The sequence below is a fragment of the Capsicum annuum genome, chromosome 6 (genome assembly GCF_002878395.1).
Source record: "Capsicum annuum cultivar UCD-10X-F1 chromosome 6, UCD10Xv1.1, whole genome shotgun sequence".
Lineage (NCBI taxonomy): Eukaryota > Viridiplantae > Streptophyta > Magnoliopsida > Solanales > Solanaceae > Capsicum > Capsicum annuum.
The window spans coordinates 196,274,840-196,302,084 of NC_061116.1; positions in this window are offsets into that span (position 1 = coordinate 196,274,840).

Below are 27,245 nucleotides of genomic sequence, written 5' to 3' on the forward strand. Positions count from 1 at the left end.
AAATATTAAACTTGACATCAGGGGTCAAGATAGGAGAAATGATAGATCCAGTATCTGTTGGCTCAACGTAACCCACATCCTCTTCATCATCTTCATATGGCTGAACAAACTGATATGTTGGGATCACTTTAGGTCGGCCTCCTCTGTTTTTATTCTGGTTTCTACCGAGTACTGCTCGGAGGTCTTCTACCTATGTTTGCTTAGCTAAAGCTGCCTCTTAATCTATGTGTTGAGCTTTTTATAGTACCATCCTTTTAGTTTTAGCTTGAGCTAAAATCTTACTAGTTTTTCGATCAATAAAGACCTGAACTCCTTCAGGAGGAGGGGGTACAACATCTCAAATCGCTTTAGGAAGTTTATCTCTTTTCTGCCCAGACATCCTACCTGGTGTTTGTAGAATCTTCTCTGGATTAATATTTAGTGGGAGTAATGGATTGCCTCTAATGTATGTGCTAGACATAGACCGATGTATACCCAACTAAGGATAAAAATAAAAATCCATAGATTGCAACGACCTTTGTTCATAAATCAAGACCATAAACCCTGGCAACAGCACTAAAAATTTTATGACAACTAAACAAAACCTTCTATTAGATGACTATACAATCGTTGGCAAACTATAGTAACCCAATAAAAGTTGGGGTCGAATCCCAAAGAAATATGTGGACTCATGAATTTTAGATGTCGTAATCAATGGGCATTGTAACGACCCAAGTTACTGGAACCAGAATGTCACATGGTGCTTATAATCCTAAAGGACCACAAGCCAACCCTCTACTGATATTTGTACCTGAATACTGCATAATACAAATAATAAATGAAAAAATTAGACATAAGGTTTAAAACATCTAAAAATACTCAAAATTGAAAACTGAATACTGATACATCTGTCAGAAAATCCTCTAAACTGTCTGAGCTATGGAGTTGATGGGACATGTCCCCAACTAACTCCATCTACTAAAAATAAACTAAGTCTAATGCAATAATGATAAAAGGATCATCCTCGAATGAAGATCACTTACTGTTATGTCTACTGCTGCTGAATGGGACTGAGCTGCTAAGGGTACTCTGGATTTCGTGCCTCTGAATCTATGGTGACAAATAAAATACCATAGTGCAAATGAGTCAGTACGGGAATGTACCGAGTATGAAGATGAGGTAAGGCTAAATGTAAGGGCTTATGGATGAACAATTACTTAACTGAATAATCATGAGAGTACTAAATAAGAACACATGCATGAATGCACAAACCATAATCATAATCATCACGACTCTGAGTACTGAAACTCGGGTACTTCATTACTGACATCTGAACTCACTAGTAATTCTGAGATATTGAATAACTGAATTATTTGATACTGATAAATGAGTACTGAGGTAAGATCAATCTTATCTAGCGAGTAATCTCGAAATCTGAGGATACTGAAGCTAATTAATTGAATATACTCACATCAATGACTGAATTCAGAGCATTCTACTCTCAAATGACTGCATTGGAGATCAAACCTCTCTAACAGATGATTTTAGAGTCTACTATCAATGATAAGAAAAGAACATGTCCAAATCTAACAACAACAATACATAACTAAATCTGAGACTGAGATCAACCCAATATGACGGGTGATCTCGGGATCTGATAATGAAATTACTCAACTAAATATGAGACTGAGATCAAGCCTATCTGATGGGTGATCTCGGGATTTGATAATGAGATTACTCAACTGAATATGAGACTGAGATCAATCCTATCTGACAGGTGATCTCTAAATTTGATAACAAGAATACTCAACTAAATCTGAGACTGAGATCAAGCCTATCTGATGAGTGATCTCTAGATCTGATAACAAAAATACTCAACTAAATCTGAGATTGAGATCAAGCCTATCTGATGGGTGATCTTAGGATCTTATAATGAGATTACTCAACTGAATATTAGACTGAGATCAAGCCTATCTAATGGGTGATCTCAAAATCTGATAATGAGATTACTCAACTGAATATGAGACTAAGATCAATCCTATCTAACGGGTGATCTCGGGATCTGATAATGAGATTACTCAACTAAATATGAGACTGAGATCAAGCCTATCTGACGGGTGATCTCTAGATCTGATATGGAATAACTTTATATGGGACCAAGCCTATCTGGCAGGTGGTCCATGAATCAAAATAACTATTTTAGTTCCTAATTGAGATAGATGACTATATCTAACAGTCCGATTTCTAAAGATTGATACTAAAACTACAAAAGTGGGAAGTAGTCACTTAACTAACATGCCCTGAATCTCTACTGTGGGGTCCAACCTGTAACCCCAGCTGGAATGGTATCAATACCGTGCCACGAGTAAAGACCTCTCTAGTCAAGCCTATTTGATGGGTGACCCACATAGGAAGTCAACCCTAAGTCAATATAATAGCCAAGCCTATCTAACGGTTGACTAGCCTTTCCTGATGGGTAACTCCTACATCTTGCGCTAGATACGCAGTTCTGGAGTTTAGAGATTACTTCTAATGACTTTATCTTTCTGATGGGGAACCCTCATCCAATCCCTCACTCAGTGCTAGCTCCTACTCCCAACTAAAAGACTCTAAACTGAATCTTAACTGAATACAAACTAAGCTGAATTTGATACTGATCATGTTTCTGGAATTATCTGACTAAGTTAAGCTGAATTCACTTGGTTTCGTATCTGACGAAATACTACTGAATCTTGTTATCTGACTAAATGACACTGAGCTCGGGATAGATTACTCGAATACTATTGAGTACTGAACTGAATACTTAAATACAACTAGATCTGAGTTGGGTACAGAACAGAGGCTGGATTACTAGTGATACTGAGATTATGTTGATTATAGAGATTAATGAGATTTCTTAAGTTTAGTAACTGCCTGAGAATACAGAGTTCGATAACTCGCTGAGTTCTGAGAATCATGGCTTGACTGGAATTATCATGAAAACTGACACGTGCTCTAGACAGCATCTAAATTATCGAGTATAAATACCCCCCAGGACTCGATAACATAGAAGTAAAACATAACCATTCTTGAATAATCAAGACCATGGACAATCATTCACCATCATAATCACTAAGGCATCACTTCAAGCATTTAGGAATCCTAAACATGTAATAACATAGAGGGACATGCTATTGGATCATACTCCATTAAACAAGGTCTTGCATCAAACACTTAACATGCATTAAAGAACATATAATTGGGGGATTTCATGCTAACATGTCATAATTCATTCTTTAAGGCTTTTCAACAAACACTTGGCATGCATAGGCTTGCACACAATTGACATTTCTAGTCAATATGCTATAATGGCTCTAATTCCTTCACATAAGCATTTTATCAAACATATGGGGAGCATACTTTGCATTTTCAATAATTTCTTCACTTAAATGACATGAACACATCACATAACAAGCAACTTGGAGAGGGTTTATCATAACATCCCATGAATATCACATACTAGGGTCAAAGCTTGAAAACCTTGCAAACAAACAAGAATCAAAACTCAATAATAGCATGAACATCAATTTCAACTCACCTGAATCATGAAAAATCATAAACATAAAAGCTTTGAAATTTAGAAAAGGGTTCTTGAGCTTCTTGGATGAAAGGGACCCAAGAATCAATATCTGCATACCTTAGAGAAACTCTTTCTTGAAAGCCCTTGGAGAGATTCTTGATTTCTTGATTTTCCTTGATGTTTCTTGAAGAAGAAGGAAGGGTTTTGATTTTGTAGAAACCCTAGTTTTTGATGTTGAAGAGAACTGAGAGAAAACAATGATATTTTGGGTGAAATAAGGTCAAATCTCATGTTAAGGAGTATATATAAGGGTTGGGAAAAGACCTTTGTCACCCTTGGAATTAAACTAAAAAATCCTGATTTTACATACTGGTGCGATGCGCCATAATTGTGCTAGCCCACTAGAAATCAGACAATCGAGAAACTTCTTGATGGCGCAACGCGGTGGAAATCGTGTTGCCACCTTGGTTACAAATTGAAAAGGCACCGTAACACGTTGTAATCGCGTTGGTGCACTGTAAATTGATGATTCTGAAATTAAGCCTTGGCATGATGCGCCATAATCATGAAGGCTCACTGGATTTTGACGATTGCTATTTTGGCTGGCTCCGCGACGTGCTAAGGTGCCAAGTGGCACACTATCTCACTAAAATGGCTCTAACTCTTCGCCCGAATGTCAGATTTGGGCAAATTTGGTATCGACAGAAATCTTATTCAATGCTCTACATGACAAAAAGTTGATATTAGCAAAAGTTTACATGATTCAAAATACTTCTCACTTGGGAAGATACTTCTTAACTTTTTAGAGCCAGTTAACACGTTACTGAACACGCTCTAAGGCTAAGAAAACTGATCAACTGAACTTACTCAAGGAACGAGAGCATCTGAATCATGATCATGCAACTAGAACCACAGGTATTTTGAACTCTCATACTGGACATGCATATCTGATGCATGGAATACTCGACTGAAGCTACTCATAAGCTGCAATCTTATAATAAACATGCATATCTGATGCATGGATGCATAACTGGGCTGATCTCATAAATGCATGACTGAACACACTAAAATTCTGAACTCTTTCAAATGAACATGCATATCTAATGTATGAATACCTGACTGAATTGACTCTCGAAAGCATGATTGGCAATGCAATAATCACTAATGTTAACTTTGTAAGAAGAGTCTAAAGATATAACTAAATGATTCTAAGGACATGAAAGCATCGCAATATCATGGGGTATCTCCCCCTTAGGACTCTATGTCCCTCTAAATATACTTCGCTGAAATACTGGGGTAATGCACAGGGCACCTATGAACTGGGTCATGATTGACTGACTTAGATCTGAAACAAATGCATGACTCATGCTGACATATAGCTCAAAAAAAGAAAAAGATCTAACAATGCAATTCACAAAGATGAAGAACTCATAACATACCCAAATCTATATCAAGCAACCTTTCCTAATTATGGTGGGTTTGACGCACATAAAGTTTATTTTGACACTGACCACTATAGGCACCGGAAGGGGCACTTTGCTGAAGAAACTCTCTACCCCTCTGAGCTAGCACTCTACATTCTTGCATTCTATGGCCTGGCTCACCACACCTAAAGCACACATTATTACCGACTCAACACATACCTAGGTGGCTCTTGCCACACTCTCCACAAAATGGATTGGTACGAACACCACAAGCACTACTCAGCACTTTGGAGCCTGGTGCCATATCATAATTGACATCCCTAAACTTTGGTGTGGTACACTAGCTGAGGATGGATCTAGGACAAATATTTGACTATGCTGAAAATGGCCTCCACCCTAGGACCCTGCCTGAGAGAAACCTTAACTACCTGTTCTGTCTTTCTTACTCACTCACTCTCTTTCTTTCATCTTGTCTACCTCAATCTGTTGTGCATGCATCATCAGCCTAGCAAGGTCTATATCTCTATTGAGCATAGAAGCCCTACACTCCTTCAACACTAACCCGGACACACTAGTCATAAACTTACTCATACTCGCTCTAGGGTTAGCTATCAAGTCAGAGGCATACTTAGCTAACTAGTTAAACTTAAGACCAATACTCTTTCACTATCATGGAGCCTTGCCTTAGGTTCATGAACTCTTCTACCTTAGCTTCCCTAATCTCTAGTAGGAAAAACTTATCTTAGAAGGTATTCTGAAACTTCTGCCAAGTCACGGGAGTTGCATCCTCCCTTCTACCCTTCTTCCACATTACTACCCAATCATGAGTAATATCCTTCAGTCTATAGGATGCTAACTCTACACTCTCTTTCTCAAAAACATACATAATCTGGGTAATCTTCCCTAACTCTTTAAGGTAAAGCTGTGGGTCCCATCTGCTATTGACCCAAAGAATTTTGGCGGGCTCATTCTCATGAAATCCTTAATTCTAGCTGCGGCTGAAGCTCCTTCTTGCCAAGTTTGGGCGACATCCTAACGGTTACCTTGAACATGAGTCACAGGTTGGGCTAGTGCCTGAAAACTGCCCAAAACTCTCCATGTAACATATTCTCATTCTTAGGATCTACTAGTTAAGGAGTCTGGTCATCAACCCTATGGGCACTATCTCTACGAGGAGGCATACTCTGTATATGGAAGAAAGAGGTGGATTAGACTGAGAATAAACTTCAGCTCATGCTCACTTGCACGACATGAATTCTGAAAGAAGGAAAATTGCTCCTAAAACATTTTATATCCTTTTGTACATAAATGGGGCATGCAACATACCCATGCATAAGACTCTACTAGATGCGGCTTTTCAGACTCCCTAGGACACTATTGAAACTTAGGCTCTAATACCAAATTTGTAATGACCCAATTTTCAGGAACCAGAACATCACACAGTGCTCATGATCCCAAAGGACCATAAGCCAACCCTCTACTGATATCTGTACTTGAACACTGCATAATATAGCTAATAAATGCAAAAACTGGCCATAATGTTCAAAACATCTAAAAATACTCAAAACTAAAAATTAAATACTGATACATCTGTCTAAAAAGCCTCTAAACTGTCTGAGCTATGGAGTTGATGGGACATGTCCCCAAATAACTCCATTTACTGAATAAATACACTAAGTTTAATGCAATAATGATAAAAAATCATCCTCGAATGAAGAGGACTCACAGTTATGTGTACTGCTGCTAACTAGGACTGAGCTGCTAAGAGTACTCTGGATCTTGTGCCTATGAACCTATGGTGTCAAATAAAACACCATAGCGCAAATGTATCAGTATGGGAATATACCAAGTATGAAGAAGAGGTAAGGCTAAATGCAAGGGCTTATGGATGAATAATTACTTAACTAAATAATCATGAGAATATAGAATGAGAACATATACATAAATGCACAAACCATAATCACAATCATCATAACTTTGAGTATTGAAACTTGGGTACTGCATTACTGACATCTGAACTCACTAATAATATTGAGATATTGAAAAACTGAATCATCTAATACTAATAAATAAGTACTGAGGTGAGATCAGTCTTATCTAGTGAGTGATCTCAGAATCTGAGGATACTGAAGCTGATTAACTAAATATACTCACATCAATGACTGAATTCAGAGCTTTCTACTCTCTACTAACTACATCGGAGATTAAACCTTTCTAACGGATGATTTCAGAGTCTACTATCAATGATAAGAAAAGATCATGTCCAAATCTGAAAACAAGAATACTCAACTAAATCTAAGACTGAGATCAAGCCTATCTAACGAGTGATCTCAGGATCTAATAATGAGATTACTCAAATGAATATGAGACTGAGATCAAGCCTATCTGACGGGTGATCTTGGGATCTGATAATGAGATTACTCAACTGAATATGAACTGAGATCAAGCCTATCTAACGGGTGATCTCTAGATCTGATAACAAGAATACTCAACTAAATCTGTGATCTCTAGATCTGATAACAAGAATACTCAACTAAATCTAAGATTGAGATCAAACCTATCTGATGGGTGATCCCTAGATCTGACAATAAGAATACACAACTGAATTTGAGACTGAGATCAAGCCTATCTAATGGGTGATCTCAAGATTTGATAATGAGATTACTTAACTGAATATGAGACTGAGATCAAGCCTATCAGACGGGTGATCTCGGGATCTGATAATGAGATTACTCAAGTGAACATGAGACTGAGATCAAGCCTATCTGATGGGTGATCTAGAGATCTGATAATGAGACTACTCAACTGAATATGAGACTAATATCAAGCCTATCTAATGGGTGAAATTAGGATCTGATACAAAATAAATTTATATAGGACCAAGCCAATCTGACAGGTGGTCAATGAATAATTAGAACTATCTGAGTTCCTCACTAAGATAGATGATTGTATCTAACAGTCTTGATTTTTAAAGATTGATACTGAAACTGCAACTATGGGAAGTAGTCACTTAACCAACATGCCCCGAGTCTCAACTAGTAGGGTCCAACCTGTAACCCCAGCTGGAAGGGTATTAATATCGTGCCACGAGTAAAAACCTCTCTGGTCAAGCCTATCCGATGGGTGACCCTCGTAGAAAGTCAAGCCTCAGGCAATATAATAGTCAAGCCTATCTAACGGGTTACTAGCCTTTCCTGACAGGTGGCTCCTGCATCCTACAATGGCTATGCAGTTCTGGAGTTTAGGGATTCATCCTAATGACTCTTCCTCTCTAACGGGGAGATGCCATCCCTACCCTTGCTTGGTGCTAGCTCCTACTCCCAACTAAAAGACTCTGAACTGATTCTTAACTGAATACAAACTTAGCTGAATATGATACTGATCATATTTCTCGAATGATCTGACTGAATTAAGCTGAATTCACTTGATTCTGAATTTGATGAAATACTACTGAATCTTGTTATCTAACTAAAGCTTGGGATAGATTACTCAAATACTACTGAGGACTGAACTGAACACTTGAATACTACTAGATCTGAGTTGGGTACAGAATTGATACTAGATTACTAGTGATACTGAGATAACAGTGATTTCAGAGTTTACTGAGATTTCTTAAGTTCTGTAACCACCTAAAAATACGGAGTTCTATAACTTGGATAGTTCTGAGGATCATGGCTCGACTGGAATTATCGTAAAAACTAACATGGGCTCTAGACAATAGCTAAATTATTGGGTATAAATACCCCCCAGGACTCGATAACATAAAAGTAAAACATAACCATTCTTGAATAATCAAGACCATGGACAATCATTCACCATCACAATCACTAAGGCATTACTTCAAGAATTTAGGAATCCTAAATATGTAATAACATAGGGAGATATTCTATTGGATCATACTCCATTCAACAAGGTCTTGCTTCAAATACTTAACATACATTAAAGAACACATAATTGGGGGATTTCATGCTAAAATATCACAATTCATTCTCTAAGGCTTTTCAACAAATACTTGGCATGCATAGGCTTGCACATAATTGGGGATTTCTAGTCAACATGTTATAATGGCTTTAATTCCTTCACATAAGCATTTTATCAAACATATGGGGAGGATGCTTTGTTTATTCAACAATTTCTTCACTTAATTGACATGAACACATCACTTAACAAGAAACTTGGAGAGGGTTTATCATGAACATCACATGAATATCACATACTAGGGTCAAAGCTTGAAAACCTCGCAAACAAACATAAATCAAAACTCAATAATAGCATGAACATCAATTTCAACTCACATGAGTCATGAAAACTCATAAACATAAGAGCTATGAAATTTAGAAAAGGGTTCTTGAGTTTCTTGGATGAAAGGGACCCAAGAATCAACATCTTTATACCGTAGTGAAACTCTTTCTTGAAACCTCTTAGAGAGATTCTTGATTTCTTGATTTCCCTTGATGTTTCTTGAAGAAGAAGGAAGGGTTTTGATTTTGTAGAAACCTTAGTTTTTGATGTTGAAGAGAATTGAGAGAAAACAATGATATTTTGGGTGAAATGAGGCCAAATCCCATGTTAAGAAGTATATATAGGGGTTAGGAAAAGACCTTTTTCACCCTTGAAATTAAACTGAAAAATCCTAATTTTATATGTTGGCGCAATGCACCATAATCGCGCCAGCCATCTGGAAATTGGACAATCAAGAAACTACTTGATGGCATGGCGTGGTGAAAATCATTTTGCCACCTTGGTTGTGCACTAGAAAGGCACCGTGACACGGTGGAATTGCGTTGGTGCACTAAAAATTGACAATTCTTAAGTTAATCCTTGGCACAACATGCCATATCGTGGAGGCTCACTGGATTTTAATGATAGCCATTTTGGCTGGCTCTGCGATGCGCTAAAGTTCCAGGTGGCATACTGTCTCACTAAAATAGCTCTAACTCTTCATCTGAGTGTCGGATTTGGGTTAATTTGGTATAGATGGAAAGCTTATTCCATACTCTACATGACTAAAAGTCGATATTAGGGAAATTATACATGGTTCAAAATACTTCTCACTTGGGAAGACACTTCTCAACCTTTTAGGGCCATATTAACACTTTACTTAACACTCTCTAAGGCTTAAACTATGAGAAGATTTTGTGGGGTCTTACAGGCAAGAAATGGAAAAATAAATGGGGGTGATTGGGTATATCGAACAAAGAGCAACTATCAACTTCAGTTGTGATTTGTATTGGTGAACACTAGGATTGTGTCCCCCTGGCTTTTTAACTCCGTGGGCTTATCATGCTATGTTGAACCAACATGATACCTCTCTTGTAGAATCAACAAATAATGTACCATCTACAGTCTTATGGACGAGTAAATAGATTTCATTCCTTACCTTTTGAGTCTTATGATGTCTCCTTACTAATCCTTATATTAATCCCATTTAACTATTACCTTTTAAGTTTCTAGCTATTATATGAAATATAATATTATTTTGTAGATAATACCTAGTAGTGTGGATCAATAGCTAAACTCTAAATTACTATTATTATTATCGTTTCCTAGTCACTACTCCTCTTTTGGAGTAAGTAGATATAATCTAGGCGGGATCTTAGCATTGGCCACCGCTAAGAAATCTATTATAGTGAAGATAATGGATTCCATGCCTTGGGTAGCGGTTCTATTCAACAATCACAGTTCCCTTACTTTGTCAAATCGCCAAAGTTTCCACAACTCTAGCTATAGGGTTTAGCCGCTCATACTTGTGAAGAAATCAATATCATTCATATTTGAAAGCGTAGATAAAATCACAATTATAAGAATTATAAAAACCAATAAACATTACTAAATTAATCAACTGAAGTCAATACACGTAAATCTCGAAATCAAAATCAAATTTTGGAGAAAATAGGGTCGATGGCCGCCTGTGGTCCATACCCGCGGTCTGGCACCGGGCGTAGGTAGCACCTGTGGTCCTAGCCCTGGGAATAGGTACAAACTACAAGTATTGGATGAAAAATTCCTGCAAGTTTAACTCTCGAATTTCGAACTTCCAGCACTTGCTTTTCCTACCTGTGCTTCGTAGGTCCTACATGTGGGGGTCCATTGATTGGCTTAGTAGGTGCCAAGAGTCATCTTTTTATCTCTTATTCAATTCTTGAACATGCTTTGATCAAAATCAAGTCAAAAAGTGTCCCGAACATCCTTAATTACTCCAAGAATAGACAAAAAACCTTATTCCACCTTTTTCATGAACTTATCATTCAAAACATGATTTCCGACAAAACATAGCCAAAAAAAAACATCATATCTAACACACTAGCCTCAGAAACTTGCATATTTTCCTTATTTTAAGCATTGAAAGTGTTATATTTCTATAGCACATCATACATTCAAAGTACTAATCACATACTTTTTTGTGCTATATTATCCCATAATACAGGTGAACACTCAGTACCCAGACTGCACTTAGCACATTTCTATTCTACTCAATTTCAGCTTTGGTGAGTCCTCATTAGTTGAGGCCTAGCAATTATTTATTTATTTTCAGTTTTTTACATTATTTCAGTTAATTAGAGTTAGTTGGGTACCTTTCCCAATAGCTCGTCATGATTTAGAAGCTTTCAGAAAGTCTGACATTTAGACATGTTTTTAGTTTTATTGATTAGTTAAGATAGTATTAATTTTGATTTTATTATTATTCAACATTAATTTATTTCAGTTACCTTTCGCTCAGTATTTTGTAACTTTCCTACAGTAATCATAGCTTATGTTAGGTCATGGGTTAGCTTGGTATCAACTTGTGACTCTAAGCACATTGTTACGACTAGGGGCAGACTCGGGTCGTGACAAAGCGACACATGTGTATCTAAGAATTCTATAAATTCCCCACTTAGCCCAATTTTTCTATTCTTCACCTATTTTCAAGAATATAGACCCCTAAAATGTGTGAGAACTTGAGAGAATCATTGGTGGGTGATTTTCGAGCATTGATGAACTTAAATTACACATTTCTTCTCTGAATTTATGGTAAGATTTCGTCAATTTCTTGATTAAATTCTTCATCTTTTTGCATAATCTCTAAAATATTGATGGGTTAATTATAGAACTATTAGAGCTCAGAACTCACCCACTTTGAGGATAAATGTTCCTTGAGCATAAAGAGATGTGTTATGGATTTTGAGAGAGTGATTCTCTAAATGGGCCCAAATAAGATTTTTATGTAATTTTTAACCCAATGCACAACAATACAATATGAGTATTATTTTTCTCATTTTTATTAGTATATTGTAATTTTTATAGCATGGAAACTTATGGAAGCTTCTCAGAAAAGAAAATCATCAGTTTAGCAGATTCTTCGAGCTTTTGTTCAGTGTTTAGGTAGGCTAGATTTACCTTTCTCACAGATTGAGTTTATTAGTAATATAATTATGATATATTTCTAGATATAGGATGGGATTTAGGTACCAGAAGTATGATTAACAATATTTGGATTATTTGGACTATTTAGGCTTTCTGGAACTATAATTTAGGAATAATTTTCTTAGCTGCTCATGTTTTAGGTAGAATTATTATATTAAGGCTAATTATGGCTTATTTAACATTTAGAAGTGAATTTAGATACCTTATCCTAGTCTGGGGTAGAATTTTTCTTAAAATAGATTTCGGAGATTAAAATTGGGCCCCTCCGACCCACCTTAGGTGAAGATTCTTGTTAGCTCTTGTAAAATTTTATACATTTTTTATACTCTTCAAAATGGTTATTTAGGTACATTAGGGAGATTGAATACTTAATGATTATGATAGTTTCATATTTGGTAGTTGGTGCTAATTCAAGGAAAATTTTAGTTGTTTATTTATATTAAGTTCTAGTTCAAGTCCAGTGATTGATGGTGATATTTATGATATGAGTTCCAGATTAAGTCTGGCAAATGATGTTATGATATTGATGATATTGAGATTCAGTTTGAGTCGGGCATTGAGAGTATATTTATTATATGATATGGAATGGATGGTTTAATGGTTATGGTTGATATTCAATAAAGTTATGGATCTTCAGTTATTTGTTTCCTTGATTGCAACCTTTGAGATTATGGGGGCCTACATTGGGTTATTTATTTTTCATACTTTTTGGCTTTTGGAGGCTAATTTTGTAGTATTAATTATGCTTGTTCTGGTTATTTAGTGACAGTGTTAGAGTATATTTTCAGGTTCCCCTTTTACCTTGACTTAGCTTATTTATCTCACATTTTTATCATTTATATCATAATTTAGCGTAGTCAGCCGATGAGGCCTATTAAGTGTTTGTGGTTTTGGTACTTATGCTATACTTTTGCACCTTTTTGGTGCAAATCTAAGTACTAGTAACTATCACTAACGTGGCATTTCTACTGAGTTGATTTCAGAGATAGAGGGAGCTCTCAGAGTCAAAGTTACCCCTTTTTCTCCATTATCTATGTCTAGTTTTTCATTATATGAGACAGATTGTATTTGACTATTTCAGCACTTATATTCCTTTTATAAAAACTTTTCTTTTAGAATATATTTACTGTCTTATTATTTGTATAAGTCTATACTTATTTATTAATGGATTTTAGGTCATTTTTCCACCAAATGAGCCCATTGCTTATAGCTCAGGGCTAGGGTTTAGATTACCTATTGGTGGAAAAAAGTAGGTGCCATTATAACTCTAAGATAAGGTTATGAAAAATTGGTATTAGAGTCTAGGTTCGTAAGTATTGTTGGTACAAGATCAAGTATCTAGTTGAGTCTTACAAATCAGAATGATGACGTCTGTTTCTTATCTTCGGAAGGCGATAGGACATTCTTATGAACTCTTAACTTCTTTCACCTATTTTGTTGTAAGAGTCTGAGTTGGTTTCTGAATAATTTCTTTGATTTTATTCTTTTACAGATGACTAAGATACGTGCTACTGCTACATGAGACAAGGGTCCCAATATCAAGCTTAGTAATTATATCATTGCTCTTGGATGACCTAGAGTTCATGGAAATACTACGGATGTATCCCACTTAGGGGCCAGGATAGGTGGCCTTCACCAGACCCTATTTTATCTTTTGAGCTAAAGATTCTTCTACACCAGCCAGTGGTTGTCCAGGGAGCATCCCAGGCTCTTCCTCTTAAGTGCTCAAGGATACTTTTTCTTTAGTTATTAGGATTGATTGGTAGTACACCATCCGATGGTGCATAGTATACAGATCAGAGTGGTAGTGAGGCGAGGGCGCTGCCTATAGCTGTAGCTCCTAGGGTTGAGGTCCCTCCTTTGTCCTAGTTTACTCAACCGGTAGTTTCTCAACCTTCTATGTGATTTGAGGTGGATTTATGAAAGCACGGGACAAGATTTGACATAAAACGGACACTTTGGATGTCCATGGCACGTAGCTAACCAAATACATGGATATAGGGAGCGTGCCACACATAGAAAGCTTCAAAATGGACCCAAAAAATGTGTCTAAGAAATTAGGGCATATCTCACACCCTAGTTTCCACTATGAGCTACGTGACGCGCACCCTAGGTCAAAATCGACAGTTCTGTTCTCCTAGAAATAGGACACTTGAACTTGTTTTAGACAAATTGTACAGCTTTGAAAATTGGATAGGGGATGAAAAAACTTCAATTAGGTTTTTTCTTCTGTTACTTTAGTTTATTTATGGATTTTATCTTGTATTTATCCATGGTTATTACGGTTATGTCCATGAGTGGATTAAAGCCCCTTTTCTGGGGTTAAGGCCAAGAACATGATTACTATTGCTTGAATTGATTTGGTTTTGATTGATTATCATATTTGGTTGTTTATTTAAACTTTTTATGACTATTTTAAGGATTAACTACGCTTAGAATACATCCATTATCATCTTTGTGAGCTCGAGAGGGGGAATAATAGGATAGAACATAGGGGTAAATAGAGTGAGGTTCTTATTCTTTTATAAAAATAAGGGATTTCAATTAGCATCTAAGATAGCGATATACAAGATACCTTATTTGATTAACTACCGAATGAAATATAAATGTGTTTAGCTTAGTTCTCACATCCCCGCTAAATGATGTAGTTGTGGGGCTAAGTTATATAGGTGATTAGAGGTTCGAGATAACATGATCATAAGATCAACCCCATGCATCAACAACCAAGAATACCTTAGTATGATTGTTCGCAGTGCTTTAACCCTGGGTTTCTCATTATTGATTATCAAAGACTCTTACTTTCTGCATTATTTACTTTATTTTTAAGTCAATACTCAAACACTATCCTGTCACGTTTGCACCTCTTTAATATTAATCTTTAAACTTTGATTGGGTAGTTTCTTAACACTATTCCCTGTGGGATTGATACTTAGCTTCTAAAGGGCCACTTTACTACTCGGTGAGACCACGTATACTTGCGTGTGTACTTGGGCACAACAAGTGTTTGGTTCCATTCCTGAAGAATTGTAAATAAGTAGCTATCCTATTTTTAGTTTAGCTATATTGAGTTGTACATAGTTTAGTTTTTTTTCATTTATTTTCTTTTACTTTTTTATCACACTTATTGATATGGCAGCGTTGGATGGATAGTTTTCGAGTGATAATGATTTTTGTTGTTTTTGTGGGCGACCCTATCGAGAGGTTTTTTGTCCAAATTTTGATGAAAGTGCATGGACGGGACCTTCACAATATTTGGTGGATACTATCGTATCTATGGAGAAAACCATAAGTTGATGTGAGGTTTACAACAATAGTGGTTATTCTGCAGCTATGTGTGCTGCCAATCTTGAGTTAGTGATGCTTTTGGGTAATGCTCAAAGTCCATATTATGGAACAAATGCAATCAAAAGTGGCAAACTTAGCTACCAATTTAATCATGGAACAACCAACAACAGCAGTTTTAGCGGCAACAGTAAACACACAGGTCAGTAACATAGAGAAGACGTTAAAAAATTCATGACCACCCAAGAATAGTTGGTTGTTGAACTTAAAAATGGCAAATAATTATAAAGCAATTGGAGAATTAGTTGGGGCACATACAGCATGCATAAAATGCCACATCTCAAGGTGATTTGCCAATTGACAATAAACCTCCTAAAAAAGTAAATGCAATCACTTTGAAGAATGGTAAAGAGCTCAATGAAGAACCTCTGAAGACAAATAAGGAGGTAGATACAGAGTTGACTCCCCAACCGGTTGCGGACAAAGTTGATGATAATTTAAGTAAGTTTGAGTACTTGAAAACTAAAGTTGCTAAACAGGTTAAGGAGATTCCACGACCACCATCTCTACAAAGGTTAAGTAAATCAAAGGATGATACTAGCCAATTTATGGAGAAAACACAAGAATTTCAGTCATTCAACCGCCATCTTTCTCTTGAGACTGAAATTTAGAAGGTGAATAAAAGTGAGTATGTTTTGGATGGTGTAACTTTTGAAGTGGGATTGGTTGGGCCTCATTCAAGGAACTTTTATACATTATGTTTAGATAATGACATGCCTGTGGAGTCATCTGAAATAGTGGAAGAGTGTGAAGATGAGGAATAAGAATCCTAAATTCTTGATTTTGCACAAGATAAGCACCACAAAAACATACCTCACTATAAGGCTGAGTGGTTTACCATGCACAATCCACTACTCAATTCATTCATCTTTGTACCATGACCCTATGAGTGAAGAAAAAAATGGATGCGTGATTGGGGGTAAAATTCATATTCTCAAGGAGGAGGAAAAAGTTAATTAGGTTATGCCGCGATACTAAATCAGGTTCTACTTTGGAGGAAACCCAATTTAAGGTATGTTTTCTTTTCAATATTTTTGTTTTTAATTCATTAGTTATTGTTTTTGTTGAGTCACAGATTGATGGAAAGTCTGAGTATTTGAAAATATGAGTTAAAAAGTATGGTGAAGACTAAGTGTGGGGTCACCTGACCCCTTAATGTATGAAGATTCTAATAGCTAGACCTAGAGGCCTCGAAAGTACTTCTATATCTACTCTTAAGTGTGCTTTGGGGAAAAAGTAGATTTTTAAGTGTGGGGTGGGGAAATTCCTATTTTCAACCCATTTTTAGGCTATTTGTGTTATAATGAACTTGTTTTGACCCAGGTCCTCCTTGGACATTGTACACCTCAACTGAGTCAAATCGCTTAAGTTGAGGGTAGCCTTCATAGAGGTGCATAATGTAAAGTGGATGTGTGATGGGTAGTGATTTTACCACTCATTCGCACTCATTATTCGTGCAAATTACCTTGTTTGGATGAATAAAAGAGACAAAATTGTTATTAAATGCACTAATATCCACACTTTGCAGGTATAGAGTTGACAAGATCAAAAGGTGTGGAATGGAACTGAAAATGATCAAACTAGAGCAAGAAAGTGTAGTTGAAGACTTTGAGCGGGAACTAACCTCAGTTACCATAGTCAAGGTCTAGTGACAGCAGTCGCAGGAGTCAAGAAGAAGGCAAGCAACTACAATCACAAAAGATTATTATGGTTGTGTAGCTGCAGTAGCGGCCAGACCCACAAAGTCACCTCTTAGCGAAAGAATGTAGCCCAAAGGCAAATCTGGAAAGGCATGTGGCTAGTCCCAAATTTGATAAAAGATGACTCAAACCCTAAGTATCAAATGGATTCACATTCATAATTCCATCTTCCCCCAATAGGAGGTTTTGGTTCTTGAGTTCATAGCCTCCATTCTTGGAGAAAAAAATATTGTATAATTTTGGGTGAAGAATACATTGGAGACCTTTTAAGTGGAGGAATAGCTCACTTCCATTATAGATTCACGGGAGTCCAAAGTTTTAAGTAACATTCACTTAAGCTTCAATAAATCATTTCAATGGAGATTGTGGGTATATCTTCACTTATTTATCTTATGTGTAGCTAGATCTCCCTCTTGGGGTTATATGCAAATAGGGATTTAAGTGTGTGTGGTTTTTTATTGTTAGCCTCTATTTAGTAGTTCATGTAGATGGGTTTTACCATTGCTATACTAACTTGGTTGGAATTTTATGGGTGAAAGCCCCAAATACCCACATGGAATTGATGGGTGAAAACTCCAAGCTCTAGAAAGCTCATAGCCATCTTCAAAAGAAGGGTTGTGGGGTGAACTTTAGGAATCCACATCATTCTTGAAAGAGGAATATGGAAACCAAATCAATGGTAGACAGTTATGTGTATAGTTTACTAGTCTATCGCTATCTTAGTCATAAGGATGGTTGTGAAGTTAACTACACCTTGCGTATTATCCTATAAATAGGGATGCCTAGATTGGGGTTTGGTTACCAATTGTTGAATTCACCGATTAGGTATTCTAAAGAATCAATGGGTGAAAGTTTGGTGTTTGTTGAAAGGCTAGCATCAAAACCTATTACCGAACCTACCCTCACTTGATCAACTAATACTAACATTAATCATTAGCATCCACACATCACTTCCCTTAGTAATACATAATCCTAAGATCCATGCTTAATTTTTTGAAAACTCTAATTATTCATAGCCCTAAATTTATACAAGAAAAAAACAAAAAGAAATATTAGTGTAGACTCCTATCTCCCCATTTTTATATTTTTGTACAATTGGTTTGATTTTACCTTGCATCTATTATTTTAAATTAACTTGATTGCCACTCACATTGTTCATTGTGGATTTGACCCCAACTCGAAAGTTGGATAAATATACTGAAAATAACCGCCTTGAACTTAAATTTGCGTGTAAGTTGAGCATTATAAAAAATGGCATTGTTGCCGAGGAACAATTTGGCGTATTCAGTTAGTTTGGAATTTTAGCTTACTTGCTTCAATTCAAGTTTGTAAATACTTTTTAGTGATTTTCTCTTGTTTCTTGTATTAGGTAGATTTTTATTTTCTTTTACTTATATCCATGGCATCTTCTGACAAATATGATTTTGGTACTTGAAATTCATATCTTGATGACCCATGTCCATATTTTGATGGACCCCACTTCAGGAGATATTACAACTATGATCCTCGCAGAGAGACGAAATCACCATCTTGATCCTATTGGGAGTATGTGTGTTCTTTATGTGGTGCTCGAGATGGACATTGGAGTGATTGCCCAAATGCCCCTACCCTTTTTATGCTAATAGAGTTACTAGTTCCTCTTATGAGTTTGATAGGTCCTATGATGAGGAGAAAGAAGAGCAACATACTGAGTCCACTAGTATTGAAGCAATTCTTCAATCTATTTTGGATTGGGTAACTACAATAGGGGAGAATGTGCAAGACATGCATCAATCCCATGAGGCGTTTCGAAGGGAAATTGTCAAGATTGAGGAAATGGGCAAAGAAGAAAAACTTGAAAATATCACTACCTTACTCATTTCCTAAGAGGAGGTTTATCAAGAAGAGAAACCAAGATATGATGATGATCTTGGTAACAAAGACTCCTCGGTGATCTCCCAATCTACCAAATCAAATGAGGAAGAAGATGCCAAAATAAAGGAAATGGTACTAGAGTCAAAAGAAGAATCAAGGAAAATCTCTTATAATGACTTTATTTCATTTCGGAGTGAAAATGCTTTGGAGGAGGCAATCTCAAAATTAGGAGCTCGACCTCATTCGAACCATTACTCAACATTGTGCTTGGATGATGTGATGAAAATCCATCCACTTAGGAAAATAATGGATTGTGGGGAGAAAGAGGACTCTTTCTATATTTTGGGATTTGACATTCCAACAGAGTACATAGAACTCCATCCCTCAAAGGCTGAGGAACTCAATGCTCGATGTGCAAATAGTGGCCTATTGATGTCTTTACCTTTCCCCAAGGTTCCAAACTAAAAATTCAATGTGAAGTTGGGTAAAAGGTTTAAGTCTTCAAATGGCAAGATCGAAGCTCCCTCGTCATTCCCTTGCTTCTTCCAAGTTTCATCTTGAAAGATCTGAATCTTTTATCCCTATGTCGCTCATTTCTTGATGAACAAAAGTTAGGATAGAGATTCAAATCTTTTAAGTGGAATCATAAAAGGAAATGGTGGAGACATCATGCCATGATATTAAACTATGCACGCTATGGGAGGCAACCCATCATGCCATAAAAAGTGGCCCGTATCATTTTATTTTATGAATTATAGATTAGATTTTAGTTTGTATTTGTTCATGCATAATCCATAAAATGTTGGTACTAAGAGGAATTTTGATTGAATTTGAAAAAAAAACGTATGAAATTGGCAATTTGGACTAAACAAGAAGTGCAAGTGACTTGGTTGTTTGGTCTAAGTTACCATGACCGCAGTTTGTGCCACTACGATTGCAGAGGCTGCATGACCACGATTGCGAAACTAGGACCAAAATCGCGGTCAAATCAGTTTAAATGACCATCTAAATGCTCATTGCCCATACGCATTCTCTCTCAAATTCTCTTAAATAGTTTTCTTTGAATTGCATATCCAAGTGTCATTTCATTCCAACTGCATCATCCAAACTTTGTATGTTGTCCTAACTCCCTTATTTTTAACTTAATTGCATGCTTAGAACTTGTAGCTTAGAGGAAGGCCTGAACTAAAGCTTTAATTACAAAATGCATGCTTGTTGATGATCATTGTTGTGATTAGCTATTGTAGTTAGTGTACACACTAACAAGAAAGTCTTAAGTACCTAGATTTAGACCTAAAATGGTTGAAATGATCGTGTACACCATGTGTTCGATTTAATGCCATAAATGAGTTCAATTTGAATTCTCCCAAGTTTGGGGCCATAATAACAATTATAGGCTTAAATTTTCTTACTTATAATGTTGATATGTCTAGTTGAAACAAATAATTGGGGATAAAATTTTGATTTGTGCATTGCATAGAATTTGTCAACTAAGGTCTCAGGTACCATGATCGCGGTCCCAATAACCGCGATTACGGCACCGCGGTCAGGGTGAATGCTCTATGATTGCCATACTTGAGGGCGGTGTGTATAGTAACCAAAATTTTTGCACATCCATTTCAGCCCCCAAAACCCTCTATAACATGGCCATATGAGCTTAAATGTTTGATCTAGCATGTCCTTGGTATGACAATGCTAATAATGGGCTGAGCTGTTTTGCATACAGGTTCTAAACGTCAAAGATGAGAGATTTTGACGACACCAAGTTTAAGGCCGCACAAAGCCAACACCTATACAATATGGATTTCTATAGGACTAAGTTACTCCCTGAAAGGGGTATTAGACTAGACAATGTGGAGGAGAAGCTATCAGAATTCCATGCTCATCTCATGGCGACCCAATGGATGTGTTTTTCCCTGGACCCCTGCTATGCAAATAAGCACTGGTACGTGAGTTCTACGTGAACCTCAGTGTGTTTTCTCTCATAAACCCGGTAAAAATAATTAGGGGTAAATAAGTTAACTTCAGAGTGGAGTGGATGAACAAGGTATATGTGTTGCCGGATGTGGACATAGAGCAGTTCCAGGCAAGAGCATGTGATCCAGAGACCTGGATGGCAAATATTTTATGTCCTGTAAAGACTATTCCCTGGGCCTTCACCAAGAGAGATATTTTGATGAACAACTTCATGGCAGAAGCCAGCTTTAGCAGAACATCATATGCAGCTGAGTATCGCCATGCTCCCATATGATCGTTCTCATAGATTTGTGATCTCAGATGGTGAATTGCATCTTATCTAGAATCCTTCTTAATGTGGAAGAGATTATTCATACAGAGTGACGTTACTTCAAAAATCATAGAGGTATGCATCTTCTTTTACCTTCCCTTATCACTGAGCTTTGCAAGAGGGCACAGGTAGAGGAATATACTACAGATACCTGGGTACTCCCAGGCCCCCACATCTTCTCACTCAAATTTAGGGGTAAGTATGACCCAGGTCAAAGCAAAAAGAGGAAGGTGGACTAAGGTAAGTCAACCTAGGAGGGCCCAAATTCTTGTATACCTTTATCAGTCAACCTCCTCGATGACATATCAGGTCATATGCAGAAGGTTAGGGAGCTAGTATCCAAATTAGCTCGGGGACCAGGAGAGTCCTCCACCACTTGTTACTCATACATGACTTGAATAGATTATGATATTTATAGGAAGGAGCAGAAGAATAAGCAAGACACTATTGCCAATTTGGAGAAAGCCTACTCAGCCTTACATAAAAATATGGTGAAGAAAGCAAAAAAAAAAGATCAGTTTTTTAAGAAGTTATGGAAGGGTTTAAAGGGCATCTTTAAAGTGCTAAAGCCTAATGAGCGACTTCTTTCATCGAGGTTGGATAGTGAAGATGAGGCCCCTATGGATTGGTCAACTGATGATAGCGATGGTGATGATACAGAGTCAACAAGAGAGGAAAGCACCTGATGCAGATTCAGGGAAACCCTTTTAGTATGGATTTATTGCACATACAGTGAGGACACTACTTTCAAATAGTTGGGGGTGCCCCAGATTTGTATTATTTTGTGCTGGTGGATAATTCTTTTTCTGTTGTTTTGGGATGATATCTTGGAAACTATTTTTATTTTGTTTTGAGATGATATATTTGGGCACTCTGATGGACTCCACGTTTTTTTGGATTATCATGTAGTTTTTAATTTTATTTTTTATTTTTACTTTAGTATTATTTTGATGTTAGTGATGCATGACAAGTTTTGCCCTATGATAGATTGAGTGACAAAATTCTTAAGGGTAAAGCATCATGTTTGGATTTTGAGACATGAGTGTAAGGAAATTCTGAGTACCTGTGGCATTGTAATTATAAATTCGGGGTCACTTTGTACACAATTGGCGAAGTCTTCCTAGCCATATGGTAGTTTTTCCCGTTTTGAGCCAAAATTTATGACTAAGGCTTTGGTTGTAGGAATGGGTAGCAAATTGAGCATGGTTCAAATGGAAAATAAATAGCCTCCTCCGTCAAAAAAAAATTAAAAATCAAGGGCATCGACGTGAGCAAAGTTGTAATAAAACTTTTTATCTTCTTGTGACTCCATTAGTTTTTGACTTGTAAATAATGATAGATACTCTAATTTTGTCTCCACAGGGAGGGACATTTAAGCTCTCTTGGCAAATTTTGCATGCCATGTCCAATGAGTTTTATGCATTTATCTATTGTATACTTGTGTTATCTAGAACTTACGCCATTAGTCTTTCAAAGCTAATTTTGATTGTAGTTTGTTGGAGAAATGATCTTAGGCCATATTTGTGACTTCGGAACCAACTCTAGCCTAAAAAGCCTACCCGTGTATAAGTTAATCCCTAGTTACCCAATTTGATTATTTGGACCTTTCTTTGGTAAACTCATTATAAACCGTGAACCATTCTTTTTATCCCTCTTTTGAACCATACCCTCCTTAAACTTGAAAAGGCAACTTGAGGCTAAAAGTCTAAGTTGGGGGGTGGTAAAGATTGATGGAAGTAATTTTGGAGCCACGAAGTGTTAGTGAAATGCCTAATATACCTTAGCATTGAAAACAAATGAATAGAAAAAGAAAGGATCCGACAAAGGAATGAATTGCATGAAAATTGCAAGATAAATAAATGAAAAAGAGGTGAACAATGGAAGCAAAAAATAGGCATGAGAAAAGAGAGAAAACAAAGAGGAGTCGCCCATAGTCAAAAAGGCAAATTAAATAGTATGATGTAGATGTTCAAGGAAAGGCGTAGCCATGTTGTCCTAAATGATATCTTACCCTAGCCAGAACCTACGTTACAAGCTTAGAAAGTCCTTTAAGATCTCCGACCATTTACTTTCTTTGTAGTGGCGATTTAAAATAGGGGCAAGTCTATTGTATGACACTTGTTGCATAGAGATTCTTTTGTAAGGGAGAGATTTTTTACACTTAAAATTCCTTTTTGCATATTTAGTAGCATGATGTGTGGAATTCTCTTTCTTATGAGGATGGCATGTGAAACAAGTTTAGGTGGGTGATTTCATCAGCTCCTGAGCAATGAGGAAAGTGGAGTATAGCTTGATTTTAGTCAAAAGTGAGTCTCTTCTAGAGTATTGGTTATTATTGCTTGGTTTTTCTTTGAAGTCTCATGCATCCTTAGATATTGTGTCTTATGATGAGGGGTGTAGTGAAAATAGCCTAGCACATGTACAATAAACTACTTATGGTAATGACTAAGCTCAAAGTCATTGTAATCTTTAAGGCATAAAAAATTGGGCAAAGATAATTATTGTCTGATGGTAAGAGGTTATGTTGCTTGAGGACAAGCAATAGCTTTAAGTTGGGGGTGTTGATGAGTGGTGATTTTACCACTCATTCTCACTCATCATTCATGCACATTACCTTGTTTTGAATGAATATAAGAGACAAAATTGTGATTAAATGCAATAATATCCACAAGTTGAAGGTATAGAGTTGTCAAGATCAAAAGGTATGGATTGGAGCTGAAAATAATCAAAAAGGAACAAGAAAGTGCAGTTGAAGACTTTGAGCAGGAACTAACCTCAGTTACCGCAGTAGAGGTCTGGTGACCATGGTCACGGCAGTCAAGCAGAAGTCAAGTAACCGCGGTCGCGAAAGATAATTGCACTAGCATAGCCGCGGTCGCAGCCAGACCCACACAATCGAGGCTTGGCAGAAAAATGTAGCCCATGTTCATCTCTGGAAATGCACGTGGCTTATACAAGATTTGACAAAAGAGAACTCAACCCTAATCAAATGGATTCATATTCATAATTTTATCTTCCCCAATAAGAGGTTTGGGTTTTTGAGTTCATAGCCTCCGTTCTTGGAGAAGAAAATATTATATAATTTTTGGGTGAAGAATACATTAGAGACCTTCTAAGTGGAGGAATATCTCACTTCCATTAGAGATTATTGGGATACCAAAGTTTGAAGTAACATTCACTTAAGCTTCAATAAATCATTTCAATGGAGATTGTGGGTATATCTTTGCTTATTTATCTTATATATAGCTAGATATCCCTCTTGGGGTTATGTGTGAATAGGAATTTTGTGTGTAGTTTTTTATTTCTAGCCTCTATGTAGTAGTTCATGTTGATGGGTTTTATCATTTCAATGCTATCTTGGTTGGGATTTTATAGGTCAAAGACCCAAATTCCCATATGGATTTGAAGGGTGAAAACTCCAATCTCTAGAAAGCTCATAGATATCTTTAAAATAAGGGTTGTGGGATGAACTTTAGGAATCCACATCATCCTTGAAAGAGGAATGTGAAAACCAAAGCAATGGTAGACAATTATGTGTGTAGTTTTCTAGTCTATCAATATCTTAGACATAAGGGTGGTTATGAAGATAACTACACCTTGGGTATTATCCTAAAAATAGGGATGCCTAGATTGGGGTTTGGTTACCAATTGTTAAACACACCCATTAGGTATTCGAAAGAATCAATGGGTGAAAGTTTGGTGTTTGTTTGAAAGACTAGCATCAAAACCTATAACCGAACCTAACCTATCTTGATCTACTTATATTGAAGTTAATCATTAGCATCCACATCACTTCTCTTAGTAATACATAATCCCAAGATCCATGCTTAATTGTTTGAAAACTCTAATTATTCGTAGCCACAAATTTATACTAAAAAAAAACAAAAAGAAACATTACTATAGACTCCTATCTCCCCCATTTTTATCTTTTGTACTATTGGTTTAAATTTACCTTGTATTTATTATTTTAAATTGACTTGATTGTCACTCATATTGTTCCTCGTGGATTCGACTCCAACTCTAAAGTTGGGTAAATATATTGAAAACGACCATTTTTCAATTAAATTTACGTGTAAGTTGAGCGTTATCAGTGTGAAAAAGGGTAAATATTTTTTTTTGTAACTGAGATATTCTTGCTGGCGATATATTTGACTGTATGATGCAAGAGTTTTAAATGTAAAAAGTATGTTGATTGTATGAATTACTACTTTTGAGACTCCTAGGCTTATGATTATGACTCTTGTACTTGTTGTCTTAATGATTGAATTCGTGTGATTGTTTGGTTGAGAGTTTATGATAATCCTACTTGAGTTGAGCATATTCTATGTGTGTATGAGGTTGATTTGTATTCCTTGTTGAACTTGATGCTAGAACTTGTCTAGTGTGTGTGCAAAGTGAAATAAAGAGTATGGCTTTAGGAGATGATATAGGCATTTCTTTTATAGCCATGTTTATACCCTTTTACTGACCTAGCATTGTGCATAATCCTAGTTATCCCCATTGAGCCTTTAGCTTATTTTCTTTGGCAACCTCATATGTAGCTTGAATCCTCTTCTTTGATTGGCCATAATTTGATCTAAAGCTCCTAAGTTCTTTAGTGAAAACTTAAAAAAGTTAAGAAGTTTGAAATTCAGAAGGGAACAGGTGAAAGTGAAGCCCCAAAATAATAGTTATTGGTGTGTACAATTGATGTGTGGTGGTTGGAAGTGAAAGAAATTTATGCAAAAAATTAAATTGTGAATTAATAGACAATACTCCCTCCTATATTGTATGTGAATGAGCTTAATGAGATGGGGCAAAAAAAAAAAAGATAGGTGTAGATAAAAGTGGTGGAAAATGGTTGTTAGAAGTGAATTTAATGAAAATTATGATGTATTAAAGTGCTTAGGGAAGATAGTCACTATTCTTGGCAAAAATAGTTCCGACCCATCCCTTAGCCTACATTAAAACCCTTAAAGACCTACTTGATCCGAAGATTCATCATTTTGATATTAGTGGAGTACGACACAAAGGGCAAGCCTATAATTTATCTTGTGTAACTTGTGAATTGTTTGTGAGAGTAAGCGTAATTTGATTTTTGTACCAATTTGTAACAAATTGTATTATGTGAGTGTTTATGGGTAACTCTCTTAGAGTGAGGGCACATGTTTGATGATAGTTGGCTGATTTTTAATTATTTGATTAAGAAATATGTATGAGTTTGCCTACTTAGAGAGTCAATTCTTGGAGCCAGGATGTTTTGAAGTAGTATTCTTGAACTTTCAATTGTGTATGTAACATGCTTTGTGTAGAAACTTGCATTTTGTGTAGTCGTTGTAATAATAGTGTGATTGTCTTTCTTGTAGTATAAGTATGGAGTCACCTCAGCTTATGATTCTTAGAGTAAAGAGTTGTTTAAGGATGAACAAGGCTTTGAGTGTGGGGTGGTGATCTGAGGTGGATTTATGTACCTGTTGCTATCCAAGCTTATTTAGCCTTGTTTTGAGGACAACTTGTGTGATTAATGTGTTACTGATCATATAGTTAAGCATCTACGTGTTTAAGTACTTAATTACAATGTTTAAGGTGTAATTCAAACAAGTTTGTACTTAATTTGGTCACTTAGAGTTCAAACAAGAAATTTAGTGTTACTAGCTTGAGCTAGGTGTTGTTCTAGTTGATCTCAATGATTCTAATATGTTTAGTGAGTTCCT